We start from the raw sequence: 12,148 nt of genomic DNA, 5'->3' as shown, positions 1-12,148 counted from the left end.
TTCTGATGGAGGCGAAAAGCAAAACCGCCAGTGTGTATTATATTTCGGCGCACGTTACAGATGCAGGGTTGGTGAAAATAATCCGGGGCTCTCCACTACGGCGCACCTCACCATCTGCATTGCGTCGGAGCGTTAAACCCACCATCAATCAACCGTTGTATTTTTATTGCATGGAGAAGTAGTATACAAAATGAAAGCTCAGAAGAGCTTGACAATGTTCCCGAGCCCTACAGAGTACGGTAGGATGCATTTACCCCCACTGTTTGCACAGTATCGTCTTTTAGCACCATGTTCGGAAAAACATCTCAGTGGCCTGAAGCCGGCGGCAAATACCATGGATGTCTTATTCAGTTTTTCTTTATGCAGAAAAAATGGATAAAATGCTGCGCCTAAGTTTTGTGGTTGTCGTGCCAAGGACAATGAGTCATGTCGGCAGAAAAAACCGCCATCGTATTGGCGACATACAGGTAGAGGACAAACGGGCTCGTGACGTAAAGAGAGATGCGGAACAAGAATATGTAAATGCGACTGACGTACCGCAGCGAACACCGACAAACCACGCTTAGAGGTCATTACGTCCAACTCAGTACCCCGACGGCACTCGCACCTCCACATCGCTGCCGGAGCTCGAGCCCCCGTCGCTTGATTACTGTACATGTGGATTCAACAATCTGAGTAGTTAAGCATAGTGATCAAATGTAGCGCAGAAGAAACACACGGGACATAAAGAACACAGCGACGAGCGCTCGCCCGGCTGTATTCTTTGCATTCTGTGGGTTTCTTCTGCGCTACATTTGATCACTATGAATTACCAACTATCCCACTCTAAGGCTTTACTTAGGCGTATTGTAACATAAACAGCGAAGACAAAACGTACAGATCATCCGACCAAATGTGTTTTGAATGATACAGCGGATATACAAATGCTGCAAGTGCTGAAAAAATTAACGTTAAACAGAAACATATATTTATTAGCGACCGAGGCCAACTACTGAAACCGAAATGTTGCAAATAATGGCTGGCCGAAAACGCGTAACAGTGCGAAGGTGGTGAAGTCTTCGAAGAAAAATTTCCGCGTGCTGTTCTGTTTGCGTACAATTCTTCGGAAAAATTTCGGGCTGTTATCACTTCTATAACAAATTACAAGCTCGTGAAACAACAAGTGCGTCATTTTCATGCCTGGTTACGTTCTCTAAAACCAATCGACAGGAGAAGGTACAAGAGCCGTCTACTCTAGGTGCGAACATGGCGCAGCGTTGCCTCGCTTCGCGGAGCGCCAGTGCACAATCCGCGGCCGCGCATCGAAGCTAAGAGGCGCAGGCGCATAGGGGCTTAGAGGTGGAGCTTCGGGTCGTCTGCTAGCGCGGGAGAGCGCCGTGCTTGATTTGCTCTGAAGCACGCCTAACTGGTGGCGAGCTTGTAGCGTCTTAGCGCGCCGCGAGGGTGTTGCGGAAAAGCGCACTCACCTACAACAGCTTCGCTATTGAAGTCTTGCGCGTCAGTGCTAGCTTACCGAAATTTTTTTGACCGAAGTATCTACATGCTAGGTCTTGCTCGAAGGCGCTCCCGGATTGCTCGATGCGACTTCGAATGTGGTCAACGAGGTAATAAAAATTGAGAATAAATACGGCAATGTGAAACGAAATTATAATATGACGAGTCCACAATGCAAGTGTTTGTTTAATGTAAGGCATTGCATTGATTGTTAAGCATATTAAAAACGTATTGAACATGTTGGTGATTTTTCTGTTCGTGGCGTTTTGCTACGCCATGTGTATGCGGATAGTAAAGAGAAGAATGCAGAAGTTGTGTACCGAAAGAACTGAGAAGCCGTTCCACAATTGTGTAGCATGAAACTGGTGACCACAGCTTCGTTGCTCCCGTAGGCCATTGCGAGGAAGTACGGATCTTACAAAAAAGGAGGGTACGTACAGGTGGCAACAAAGAAAGGGCCGCTGTCTGCCAATAACAAGCCATGTAGGGAGCGCAACCAACGACGTATGCATTAAAGTTTAGCCCACTAGAATCGACCGTAGAGTAGAAGATTGTGCTGGGGGCGTGACTTCCTGGCTGGGCGACTGCTTGAACCAACTCGACGATGCGGGATATTCATATATATGAAAAAAGCCAATACACATCGAGAAGAAATTCGGAAGATCGCAATCCAGCCGCTTTGGCCAAAATTCCATGGAGGCGAAATGCACAGACAAATATGTTCTGCATAATGCCAGTGCACAATGAATAAATCCTAGTGGGCGAAATTATACGATACCGTTCTATACAGCGCCTCTCATTGAACCAAACCAAGCCAGTCCTGAAATGTTTGCAAAAATATTTGCATTTAACGGGCACCGCGGAACTGAAAAGCGGAAGCTGTGAGTCCTCGTACGCAGAAACTACACAACGCGCCACAGTAAGGAAAGTGCGCTTTCCCGCAACGCCGTCGCAGCGTGCTTAGACGCTACAAGCATACCTACAGTTAGGCGACTTCACAGCAAAGCAAACACGGCGCTCTCCCGCGCTAGCAGACGACACGAAGCCCCGCCTCCCAGCCTTTCTGCGCCTGCGCCGCTTAGCTTCGATGCGCGGCCGTTGATTGTGTGTGCTGGCGCTCCGCGGAGCGAGGCCACGCTGCGGTGTGTTCGCACATAGAGTGGACGGCCCTGTGCAAATTGTAAAAAAGTACTCACGCGACGTTTCCGTTCAGAGCTGCATTTGAAGAGCGTTAAGCCCCTGCTTGTTGCAAACCTTAAAATCCACTTCTGGAAGGTCAGCCAGCTCATTCAGGATCTCTGAATTTCTTTTTGCAACAGCAACATGCAGGGGGGTGTTGCCGCTGTCGTCCTGCAAAAAGAACTCTGTTTGCTGAACAGGACAAGCGCTCCCACTGGTGGTAGCTAACACATTTAGTAAACATCTCTCAACAACGCATATGCAATGCACTGTGATAACCAACATTATGATCGTACCAAAAACTGGTATAAACTTTATATTTTTGATGTACAGTATGGTTGCGCAGAAAAGAGACTTAGTGGCGCACTGTTGACACCAATCTCAAATGACATAACCACGCGTTCTTGCATCCGCCATCCGCCGGTATTGCCAACAACTATGCCATATTTTATACCAACGTCCAGCCACGCCCGCTGGTTCCATGTGTGTTCGAAGCGATGCTGGCTTCCTTCCTATTCTTTTGAAAGCAGCGCAGGGCATTTTATTCAACGGGGAGGCTGTCTCACCCTTTTTCACTGTATTAGAACGCTCTTCTCCGATGGCCACTGTACTGGATCTGATTAAATTGTTCTAGATATTGTACAACGGAAAGATAAATACTCACAAAGAAAACGCAGCGGCATTACATTTACTGACGATCGTGTGTCGACGCCACTCTGCTGACTGTCTCTTGGAAGCCTGCGTGTTCTTTATAAGTGGTTTTCCGCAACAATAGTTCCCTTTCATATACCACGTTGACTGGGAAAGCTCTCCATTGTTCTTGGCGTCATGACAACATATAAGATTATATTTACCTGTAAGACTAGTTCACCGCAGATTGACTGAATGACTCATCAATGCCAAGCTTAAGGTACCGAATCTGAAGAATAAAATTTCCTCAGTGTATTTTCTAGAGTTTCTTTGGTGGCTCGGGGTGCTCTAACCACCTCCAAGACAGGAAGTGCTGAAAATTATGTTTTCGCTTATGCCTTATCTCGCTCACCGGTTCAGATATTAGGCAGTTTTAGCATAGCGGCTAGCGGAGGCTCACACTATGGTTGCGGGTTACCGGGACCCGAGAGCGCATGTGCGCGCGGGGTTGGTGAGGAGGTTGCCCCTCAGTGGAGAGAAGGTGCGGGCATGGCCAAGGCCGGCCGGCGGAACTAATCTTCCCACCGGAACGAATTTTTCCCATTCTCAGTCGGGCCCCGCTACCCGCCGCCGTAACGTTAGCGGACGGTACCCGGTATGCTAAAACTGTCTATTAAGAAGGTTCTTGCCGACATATGTAGCACGTAAAAATATTTATCATGAAGTGTCAGCGTTTCGCCTATACCAACCTCATAGGCGCAAAGCGGCTTTAAGGAATAAATAGAGCATTTCTACAAATTTCTACTGCGCTTTCGAGCGATTTATATATAAATCTGGTTTATCCGGATAAATGCTGCTCATATAATTGGACAAAAGATATAAAATTTGCGGTTATACAGGGCTAAAAGTACGAAAACAATTGTTTTGAAGTCACGCTCCTAACAGATTTAAACGGCTTAACAGCTGAGCTAATATGAACGCCCAGACAACCTGCTGTTCTCAGAGGCTGTGAAGTTTTCGTGTGTTTTTACTGTTATGCTCAATGATCTCGGTATGGCTGGAAGTAACACATTACGCCTCTAAGAGAGTGGAAAAGTAAAAATATTATTATCCCTTCTTCAGAATATTGCCGGCGTGGTCTTTAGGCTGTTCAAAACACTCTGTTTAGTTATTTTCTCTTCTCACCGGAATTTTCTCTCCTCACCCGATGCGCGTCGACGTGAACCACTGTATTTTGGATCACATACAAGTTAGGTCACAACTCTAAAAGCCCCTGCATAAAAAATTGCTCATTTCTCTATTTTCAGTTTACCCAACGATAGAAATGTGTAGCGAAAGGGAACTAGAAAACCAGACGTCCGGTAATCAACGATGCCTACGAACGACTGCCGCGAGAGCCGCGCTCGTGGAGCGAGCCCCCGCTGCCTGTCTCTTGGCTCTTCTTTCTCTCTACTCAACATACTCGCGCTGCCCCAAGTTGATCAGGGATTTGCTTCAAAAAAGAAACATCCTCCTCTCGGGGGGCACGATCAAATGCAGAGCATTTCCGCGGGGGGCGCGCCTGCAAGTCATATGGATTACGTATTGGTTGTTGTTGTTGTAATTGTTGTCTTCCAGCGTAGACATTGTCGATGAAGTCGATGGTGAAACGTGAAACGTGCCGTGAACCCCCTGTCGCGGCTATGACGCAACGTGGAGCGGCTATGACAAAACGTGGCGCGGCTATGACGCAACACAATCCAACACAATCCACTTTAATCAAATCTAATCCAAATCCAAACCAAGACAAGCCAAGCCAATCTAAGCCAATCCAATCGAATCCAATCCAATGCCCCTCGCGAGAGAGTGTTATAGCGCCGAAATCGCGCCACCACACGAACGCGTGATGTTGACGTCACGATCACGCCACAGATGTTAGTGACCGGAGCGCGCGCGAACGACATATGTGGTTTAAGCGCGAACCGACCTCGGCGAGAGAGCGCGATGCGAGCGCCCCCACCTGTTCTTGCGCGCGAACCGACTGTTGCCCAGAGCGAACAGAACGCGGCGAGAGAGCGTGTTGCGCACGTCCCCACCTGTTGTGCGCCCGAACTGAACGCGGCGAGAGAGGGTGTTGCGAGCGGAGAGAAGGCGAGGACGACGCGGGGGAGAGGGCGCACATGTGGCCGACGGTTGAATGAGTCAAACATATAAGGCGCGTTCGTAACCTTCCGCTGCGTGTCGGCTTTGTGGCCCAGTGGGTAGAGCACCATGTACCTTGCGTTCCGCCTGCAGAGTCGTGGGATCGAAACCTGGCGCAGGTAAGTATTTCTTTTTTATATAGTGTAGGGGGAGCGATGCGGACAACGACTACGGATGTCAACGCGGGTGACATCGTGAGTTACTGAACTGCTTTGCATTTAAAAAGCACAGCCGCTGCACTGGACGGCGTATTTCCCTTCCCGATGACAGGCGCAGGGAACATGAGCGCACAACTCCGTCGCGTCCGGCAAATAGTTGAAGGATGCGCCCAAGTTGCCGAAGGCCGGGGGCGAATTGTCCTTTACGAGCACTACGTTCCCCACTTGGAGCCTGGAGGGAAGCTGCGCTGTTCCCTCGTGAGCAGATAGGAGCAACAGGAGGTACTCTCATTTCCATCGACGCCAAAGACGCTCCGTTAGATTTGTTGGTGCCGAGCTCGTCTTCGTAGCTCCCTGCCCGTGGACAGCGGTTCTTGAAGGCGGAGTTGCTGAGGCAGGCACGTGTTGCTTTTGCCCAGCCAGAAGAGCGCTGGAGTCAGCGGGTATGGCTTAGCCGCGTCTGTCGAGAGACACGTAAGGGTCCGGCTGGTAATTACTGCCTCGACTTCGCAAAGCGTGGTCTGTAGCTCTTCAGCAGTCGGGCAACAGCGCCCGAGGATTCGCCGTATTGTCTTCTTGGTGAGCCGGAATAAGCGCTCCCACCAACCACCCTACCACAGAGCTCTTCCTACGTTATATTTCTAGGAAACGTCGCCGCTGAAAAAAAACTTACACCATCTTCCCTTGGGGAACCCTGATGAGGATGCGAAGCATCGTGGCGGTTCCGTGTGGTTCCATTTTGTTGCCGTTATGTTGAGTGATCTGGTTTTTACTAGCGCCAGAGGGAATTCCTCGTACGGGTCCACACCGGTGGCAAAGGCACGCAAGTGCTGTTGGGTTACGGTGAGTAGGTGGTGGTTCTCGAGGCGCCGAAACTCGTCCATCATGTTCTTGTCGATGTTGTCTCTGTGGTAGAATCGGTAGTCTCCGTCAGCTTTGGTGAGGTAAACGTTGTTGACATTGGTGCACGGGCTGAGAGCAATGTACACGCCCTCCTCTTCGCAGCTTTGTCTTCTCGTTCTTCTCCTTCGGCGGTTCTCCTACGGGAAGATGACGACGGTGGTTGAACGCGAACCTATCCCGTGATTGATTCTTTGGTTGGCCAATCCCTAGGGGCATCCTGCCACAGTCAGCATCAGAGGCGCTGCGGACGGGGCTGGTTCAGCTGCAAGGCGCGTGGCTCTTCCCGCCACAGCTTTCCCACCGAAAATTCAGCATCCCCCTCTAAAGTTTTCAGTTCGTCGTTTCCGTTGGCGTTTAGCTTTGCGTGTCTTCGTTGTATCAGTAGCTGCTTGACGTAGTTTGAATGAGTCAAGGACATAAGGCGCGTTCGTAGCACTTGCTCCTGTCCCGGATTTGTAGCGTAGTGGGAAGGGCCCCGCGTACCTCCCGTTGCGGCCAGAGAGTCGTGGGATCGAAAGCGGGCGCCGCTAACTATTTCTTTTTTTATAGTGTAGTATCGCGGAGCTGTGGGTGTAAGAAGGAGAGTTGCGCATGCGCATTGAGCGTGTGGACGGCGCTGCCATCAACGTCGGAGGACCAGGCGAGCCTAAGAAATGCTCCGCATTTAAAATTAATGGCGAGTTTTTCCGGAGCCGAACGGAGAGAGCGTGCGCAGTAGGGGAAGACTAAGACGTTATCCGAGTAAGTTGTCGATGGAATGCCGCGTCTAGCGATAAACCGCCTGAAAGCAGACAAGCTCGATGACGTCATCTGAGATGTAAGCTGAAGGTGGACGGCTCATGTCACACCACAGGAGAAAACGGTGACATAGGTCTTTGTTTGCACAGGATTCTTCGTGCTACAGAACAGCGGTCCACAGATGTCTACACCGACAACATCGAACGAACTGGATTTGATGGTACAATCTCGGGGTAGAGGCGCAACTGGAGCTTTCTCGTGTGAGTCTGTGTTGACGACAAAGCAAGCATCCGTGCAGCACTGTCTTCACCACTTGACGAACCTTGATAATCCAAAATCGGTCTCTCAGTTCTGTGAGAGGGCTGTCAGCACCCGCGTGCAACAGGTGCTGGTGGGTTGCGATGATTAGTAGCCGGAAAAAGTCGTGACGGCCCGGCAGGATGACGGGGTAACGGGTGCTGACCGAGGATTCTAATTGCTGTAGGCGTCCGCCGACGAGCAGGATTCCATCGTCGTCCAAGAACGGCCGTAGTAAAATGAGGCGTGTTGCCATTCAGGCACGCTGACCACGTGACAACGGTCGTATATCCTCGGAAAAAGCTTCGTTCTGTACAAACCGAACCCAGTAGCGTTCCGCTTTGAGAACTTCATCGCTCGTCAGTCGTCCTTTTGCTGAATGACTTAACGTTCGCGTATTGCCGAAGAAGCGATGTATCCAGGCAGTTACCCGAAGAAGACTAGAGTACCCACTGTACAGTACTTGGCACTCAGCAATGGCTCAGCTGGCGTTGTTACTAGCACGCATGAAGCTGTCTGTAGAAATGGCGGTTCACCGACGTCCGCAACTCTTTCTCTGTCCGTTGGCCCATCCTGAGATCGCAGTGCGAGCCAAACTGTGCCATGCCACCACATTTCTGTGGCTGCAACATCGGATGCGGCAAGGCCACGAGTAACCAAATCGGCTGGGTTATCCTAGCTGCGACAATAAGCCCACATTCCCTGGCCTTGTGTGAGACGTTGTATCTCAAACACGCGATTTCTGACGAATGGCAGCCATCGGCTCGGTTCCCCCGCAATCTAGTGCAGGGCGATTTCTGAATCGGTACCGAAGAGAGACCAAACTTCTGACAGGCATGGTAGCCGTTTCAGGAAATTAAATAGGCAGGCAGACGACATCAAACAGGCGAGTAGTTCAAGGCGTTGAAGAGAGGTGGTTCTGATCGGTGCAATGCGACCTTTGCTGAGCAGCAGGTTCACTTCCCATCTTCCGGTTTCCCATGATAACGACCCGACGCAGACTGCAGTACCATAAGCTCTCGGGATTGCGACAGCGAACACGTGAAGCTCTCGAGTGTCGTGTTCCGTGTATTTCATCGTAAAGGCATGCCGTGGCAAGAAAATGCGTCTGAGGTCGCTGACCTTGCTGCACCAGCTGTTACACGCGTAGAGTTTAGCCGTCGGCCGTAGCGAATCCCACGGATGCTGCAGTTTCTATAAGTCTTGGAAAATGATCTTCGTTCGAACGGTGAAAGGGGCCAGAAATCCTAGAGGGTCGTAGAGCTGCGCGAACGACTAGAGCATTGTCCTTTTTGTCACTGGCTTTGTGGACATAAAGCTGGCGACATTGTCCACACTTAGCACGACACTGTCGTCTGAGCGGTCCCACTGCATACCGATCATCTTCTTGTTACAAGGGTCCCCTCCTTCCGTTTCGAAAGTCACGTTGTCTTCAAGGAACTGGCTTCGCAGAGACGAACGGTTGGAAGCCCATTTCCTCAGTTCCATGCCAGCACCCGCCAAAATAGACCAGGCCTCGGCGTAGATACGCTTGGCTTGCTCAGCGTTGTCGACACCGACGACAAGGTCGTCCACGTAAAACGCGTCGACTAGCTTGGCGACCGTGTCTGGAAACTGCTCCTTACATTCCTTTAGGTGGTGATGAAGTGTTGAGGCGAGTAGAAATGGGCTAGACGTGGATCCAAATGACGCTCCTGTCATGCGCCAGTGGACTATCTGAGGAAGAGGGTCCTCTTCATTGGGAAGGTGCTCCACCCAGAGAAATCTCATTTCGTCCCAATCTTCCTCGCGAATAACCACCTGCAGATACGCTTTCTTTAGATCTGCCACGAGAACGACGTGATGGCACCGGAACTCAACCAGCAACTTCCGTAAGTTTGCGTCTAACTTTGGGCCTTTTAGTAGGACGCTTTTCAAGGATGGATGGGGATGGCCTCGAATACAGGACGACACGACGAAAACAACTCGAAGCTTGGTTGTAACAGCATCATGACGCACGACACCAGGGTGTGGCATATAGTAGGTGTTCGGTTTCACATCCTCTTTGTCGCAGGTCACTAGTTCCGCACCGCCCTCATCAATGTGTGCGCGAATGGTCTTGTGATATTGCCTCAGTAAATCTGGCTGACCGTGGAAGCGTTTGAGCTGCATGCACAGTCTCTGCTCTGCAAGCCGATAAGTGTTATCGGAGACATCTAGCCCTGGCTCTCGAATTAGAAGGAACACTTCATAGGGGTCGCGTGCTTTGAGAATTGTATCCTGGAACTGGTGGACGGGGGGGTCATTGAACCCTAACTCTTCGGATGTTCCCTGAATGTCGATTGCTTCCAGGCCGATCACATGGATGACAATTCAACATCAGCGGCGGCGTCTTCAGGGGGTGCTTTCCCTAGCGATAAAAAAAGCAAGCTGAAGTGCCCGGTCGAAGGACTTGGGCTCTCAAGTTGGCCACCTTGCACAGTCTAGCCCAGAACTGTTTCCACGGCGGTTAGCGATAGAGAAATCCGAGAAATTCGCCCCGTGGCAACCTTCCAATATGCGTCCGACCCGATTAGCACGCTTATCTGATGCTCCTGAAACGTGGCCGAAAGCCGGGCATCAGCCACAACTTGACACTGAGCGGCCATTTAATTGAGAATCTCTTTGCTGACGGGCGGGCTTGTGACTTTATAGATATTCGGGACTTTAACCACCTCGATTGTGATGCGCTGGCTATCGTGCTGACTTTTAAGCGTCAAAGATACCCGGTTGCACGAAACAGGTGCGCTGGTGCGAGTGTTTCCGAAAGTAGCAATGGTAAGACGTTCGACTCCGTCGACAGGACAATCGAGTGCGTGGTACGCATCGCGTCGGATGAAGGTCCGCTGACTGCCAGAACCGAACAAAAAGCGTATGAGCAGCTGGCGGCTTGTGCCGATGCCCCATGCACGGCCTGTCTGATGAAGTACTGGTGTGAGTCCTGCAGCACAGGTCGAAGCGGACGTCACTGTGTGGCTGTGCCGATTATCGTCCTGTCGCTGCGACTGGGATATGGCCTTCTGCTGGGGGGTTCGAACCTTCCAGCCGGGCGTTGGATGTCACACAGCGTCGTGAGGTGCCGACGTGAACAAAGGCCGAATACTAGACTGTTCGCTGACCTGCACTGCTTTGCAAAGTGATTTTCCCTTGCCGCATCTGAAGCAGCACTTGCTTGCCTGCAGACGCTTCCATTTCTCTTCGGGCGATATTGGCGCTCTGCAGTAGGCGATGACATGGTCCCGAGCGTTCCAAAGTTCACACCCGTGTAGCCCCGAAGATGGCTATTGGGTACCGAGAGTCATCGCAGTTGGCGAATCGACGCGCGGAGGTGAAGACTGCTGTTTCCCCCGGCCGCGGCGCGTGGACGGAACCAAACGATGAAACGCGCTGCCCTCTCGAATTTCCACCTGGACTTGGAGAAAGTCCTGGATCAACTTGATTTTCTTGGATCTGGCGGAAGAGGACGTGCACACCTCGGATGCGTCCTGCTGCCCCTCCTTCAGCCTTTGTCGGTACAAGAGGCCCAGGTCGTGCTGCAAGTTCCGCAGCAGTATGCGATGAAGCACGACAGCGTCCGGGGAGGCGCCCAGGCCCTCCAACGCGTTTATGCAAAACGTGACCATGTCGTAGAGGACCCGCAATTTGTCGGTGTCGGCCGAATACTGCACCGGCTCCAATGCGAGCAATTTGTCCAGGTGCTCGTCCACGAGAAGGTCTTTGCGCCGAAATCTGTTTGTAATGATTTTAACGGCGAAGTGGTAATTGTCGTCGGCCAGCCTGATGCCCTCCATCGCGTCCTTGGCGGGACCGGTCAAGTACGAGAGCAGGTACCTAAACTTCTCGATGCGTGGCAAAGGCGCGTTCGAGTGGATGCTGGACTCTAACTGGTCCCAGAACCCTTGCCAGTCACGTCGGTCGCCCGAGAAGTTCGGTATCTGGAGCTTCGAGATTGCGGCGAAGTGGGTTCTCTGCGTTGTCTGATGGGTACCCGGTTGAGGCTGCGAAGGTGCGCTGTTGCAAGGCTCACCAGATGTGGCTGTAGCTGCGCTGTCTAAGGGGGCCAGGCTTGTGACTGAGCACACGCGCGGGCGAATGGCGTAGATGCGCTCGTCGCAGTCAATGGCATCCAAAACATCCGCGTCAAATTCGTCTTCTGTGAGAGTTGGCTGGCTGTCCTGCTCGTCCAGCTCGTGCAAGGCTGTCCAGCTTGTGCAAGGCTCGCTGCTTGCCAATAATTATCTCCAGAAGCGCTGAACTTTAAGAGCCGCTGCCACCGGGTTCTGCAGGAGCGCGTTAAGTGCCGTCATCTTCTTCGTGACGGTGGTACGAAGAACTGCCCGGCGGCGACGAAGCGATTTTATGGCGCGAGTCGGCGGGAACGGACGGCTGGCGGTTTCGGCACCAGAGAAATGTGTAATGAAAGGGAACCAGAAAACCTGACGTCCGGCTATCGACGATGCCTACGAACGACTGCCGCGAGACCCGCGCTCATGGAGAAAGCCCCCGCTGCCTGCCTCGTGTCGCGCTTCTTTTGTTTTATTGAACAGAGA

The 12,148-nt window shown here is 51.6% G+C and overlaps 1 protein-coding gene across 1 annotated transcript in view; it reads right to left on the bottom strand.

Moving 5' to 3' along the window:
- Window positions 1-2,707, bottom strand: part of LOC144165141 (E3 ubiquitin-protein ligase MIB2-like) — a 200,039-nt gene extending 197,332 nt beyond the window's left edge. Inside the window, exon 1 of the mRNA XM_077695244.1 lies at window positions 2,691-2,707. The gene's annotated coding sequence lies outside the window, so the exon portion shown is untranslated. The remainder of the gene's footprint in view (window positions 1-2,690) is intronic.
- Window positions 2,708-12,148: the final 9,441 nt, after the last annotated feature.

Source organism: Haemaphysalis longicornis, unplaced genomic scaffold (genome assembly GCF_048455015.1).
Source record: "Haemaphysalis longicornis isolate Haplotype H1 unplaced genomic scaffold, Haemaphysalis longicornis Haplotype H1 scaffold_14, whole genome shotgun sequence".
Lineage (NCBI taxonomy): Eukaryota > Metazoa > Arthropoda > Arachnida > Ixodida > Ixodidae > Haemaphysalis > Haemaphysalis longicornis.
This window is presented reverse-complemented; position numbering and strand designations above follow the sequence as displayed.